Source organism: Lactuca virosa, chromosome 3 (genome assembly GCF_052849685.1).
Source record: "Lactuca virosa cultivar CGN04683 chromosome 3, Lactuca_virosa_CGN04683_v6, whole genome shotgun sequence".
Lineage (NCBI taxonomy): Eukaryota > Viridiplantae > Streptophyta > Magnoliopsida > Asterales > Asteraceae > Lactuca > Lactuca virosa.
The window spans coordinates 90,339,085-90,342,711 of NC_136428.1; the positions used below are offsets into that span (position 1 = coordinate 90,339,085).

The 3,627-nt window shown below is 38.4% G+C and overlaps 1 pseudogene; it reads right to left on the minus strand.

Annotated features, from left to right (window-relative positions):
- Positions 1 to 726: 726 nt before the first annotated feature.
- On the minus strand, positions 727 to 3,373 carry LOC145166161 (G-type lectin S-receptor-like serine/threonine-protein kinase At2g19130 pseudogene; annotated as a pseudogene).
- Positions 3,374 to 3,627: the final 254 nt, after the last annotated feature.

Below are 3,627 nucleotides of genomic sequence, written 5' to 3' on the forward strand. Positions count from 1 at the left end.
TATGGTTCATTTTTATATGCAACTACTAATTGGATTTAACTATTCTATCAATACCCATTATCTTATACCATGATTCGCTAATGAAAACATGCAAATATCAAGCTAATTTCGTGACCGACTAAAAAAATCTTTTTAAATTAAACTTAACGTAAAAATCAAAAGGGGTTCGTCAAAAACTAAAAATTACCAAAGTTGATGGAAATAGAAACAACGACAGATAACTAACGTGAAATTTATGAAACTTTGACTAAAACTGTGACCTTGTCCCAACCACAGGGACCATTTCTGTAATTTACTATAGGTCGTTATTGTGGCTGCCGTTCCTTTTTAGCAAAGGCAATTCAATTTTCAGTACCAACCAACCGGCTTATTATTTGAAAGGTTAAGACTGTTGGCTATGGGTAACGGGGTTATGATGTCAAATATTGTCACCTCACATTTTAACATGTTATAATATGAAGTGGAGGTGGTGTTCTCATGTTATAATATGGTGTTAAGAGGAGAGAGAAAGAGAGAAAAAAGAGAAGGAAATAATCTGATTGAGTGTTGCCTCTCGTGCTCGTTACCACATTTCATAAGCCACATCTCATAACTAGAGGTGGGGGCGGTGTTCTTGCCATGGTAACGGCGTTAAGGAGCCTCCACGTAGGCAAAACCCGTACAGAGTAGTCTAAGAGATCACCTAATCTATTGTCGTATTTTCACAATAACGATAATCAATTTGCATAAAAAAAAAAGTCAACGACTCATTTATTTTACAATGATATTATGTGTAATATTTAATATAACATAGAAAATAAAGGGAATTAATTGCCTTGAAGAATATAAGTCTTGGACTGGAAATCACCACGTCCAATGTGACTGACTACAATGTATGTGTTATCATTCAACAATTGTAGTCACAGATCTTGGGCATCGGAGGCATCTCCACATCCAAAACACCTTCAAGAATCCGTTCCACCATACTCATGGTAGGCCTTCTCTCTTCCTCATCTAGGATGCACCAACACGCAACTTTGCAAATTTTTGTCACTTGTTCAACACAAGCTTCCCTGCTTAACCTACTGTCTACCAAGCTAAGGATATCAGTTCCATCTATAAGAACATTTGCAACCAAACCAGGGAAGTATTTACTCCTTGAATCTTCAGATGGTTCTGCATTTCTCTTACCATAAACCAATTCAAAAAGCATCATTCCATAGCTATAAACATCTGCTTTGGCTGTGACAGCCACCCCTAATAACCATTCTGGTGCTAGATATCCTATTGTCCCCCTTGTACTTGTCAAAACCCTACTAAAGTCTCGACCAATAAGCTTTCCCAGACCAAAATCTGCAATTTTTGGACGGAATTTGGCATCTAAAAGAATGTTTTCTGGCTTTATGTCACAGTGAATGATACAGTCTCTGCACTTGTCATGAAGATAAACCAAGCCTCTTGCAGTTCCAAGTGCAATCTGATACCTGGTTTTCCAGTTTAGAACTTGTTTTCCATGGAAAAGATGGGTGTCCAGAGAGCCGTTGGCCATGTAATCATACACCAAAAGCTTATTGTTACCGTGTGCACAAAACCCACGAAGGCGTACAAGATTAACGTGTTGGATAGTACCGATTGTGCTGACTTCACTCCTGAACTGCTTCTCTCCTTGATTGATGCTTTCCAGCTTTTTCACTGCCACAATTGACGAATCATGCAGTACCCCCTTGAACACGGAACCAAAACCACCTCCTCCTAATTTGTCAGAGAAATTTTTTGTTGCACTCTGTAAATCTTTGTAGACAAATGACATCAATGATCCCTCCATTCTCGTCTTACCCACTGATATCCTCTTTTTTCTATAGATCAAGACCAAAATTACACCCAAGACAGAAACCACACCTCCTACAAGCCCAACAACAGCACCCATGGTGATCCAATTACTCTTTTTATGATGTGTAAGATCTTTCAAAGCGACTTTGACAAAAATTGTTTTCCCACTATCATTGTCTTCCGAGAGGTTCAAGAGATCTCCATCCCAAACCAAACACTGATTATCGCCAAAAGAGTAAGCATTACAGGAGCAATCATTCAAACAGGTGGTACGACATTCTCCAGCACTCCCAACTTGCACGGTATTATTAGGTGGGTAGCTCTTGGCTTTTAATCATGAGAAAATCTTGCTTTTCCATGTTCCCCTTCCCCCCACACTGTAAATCAGTTTTTCTCACACACCCTCCAGAGAAATCACTCTGATTCCAATCACTCTCTGATCTTGGCTTGAAGCCAGTCAAGCAATTACAGAAAGGTAATCCAGATTGGCTGCAACTCCCAAAAGCCCCACACAAAGCGTAGACCGCACACTGCCTTCTAGGTTGAGACCAAAATAAATTCCACTGTTTGGTAGCTTCCAACCATGTTAGTTGCTGAATTTGACCAGAAACATCCATTATAGATCTAGTTATAATGGAAGGATTATGCACAGAATAAGTGAAGTAACTCTCATTCTCATTCGTATGGTAGCTGAAATTGTAAATATAATCCAACCTCATTTCAGGTATTAAGTCAAATATTTTCCCATTCCAAGCTCCACTCCTCCAATATTGTTGAGAACCATTCCACTTGATTACATACTCATTACCTGGCGGATAAAACTCCAAAGAGAAGAGTCCTACAGCAGGATCTTCGTTGCTTCTCCATGATCTAATAATCTGACTCTGTTTTGTTCTATTATCATAACCAAGTTTAGAACCAGGCAACCAAGTATGAGTTAGGTGGTCGAAACTTTGCCAAAAAGGTTCAATTGAATTTGAAGTACTGTCTCTCAAAACTAAGTTACCATCATCAAGAAGAACAGCTATTGCAGACTTCAAAGTGGTGGAGACGTTTGTGGACCAAATCTGGAACTTGGACTCATTCAAGAGCACCAAATTACCATCAATGATATTTAGTTCTGAACGAAATCTATCAGAGATGGGTGTTTCTCTGTTCGCCACCCAAACTATGGTGGGGGGATTGGAAGAGACCTTTTTATACCAGATGCCTATGTAATACTTGGAAGAGTTACCTGCTTTGAAAAAACCAAGTTCAAACTGTTCGCCTTCAGATATGATTGTATGGTCTCCAGACAGAGACTGGTTTGCAGATATGGTGTTGGCTCCAGATGAGATGGTGATGGATAAAGTGAAATACAGGAGGACCACAAACCTCACTATACTTTTTTCTTTGAAGAAGCACATGACTTGTAAAAAATTTGGAAAGTGAGATATATATATAGATATAGAGAAAAACAGAGATGGCAGGTACTGTATCATATGCAGAAACATATCACCAGTATTGGATTTTATACAACTCACATTCGCCCTGAGGTGAAATTCTTAATTGGTTTCTAGTCAACATAAATACTAATCTAACTTGCTAAACCCGCTTGGAATAATAATTGTACAAGTCAGAAGTCAGTCAATATAAATTGAAATACTTCCTCCATTCTATTTCCTTTCAAATTTTTGACAAGTCATATCCACCACACATATAAATACAAGCTCAAATTTTCTACATGCAGGGACTTGACATCCTAGTCATCTCCAAAAGTTCCAACCAGACTTATAACATGTCTCATTTTTCAACATTATATATAATATGTGTTTAGCC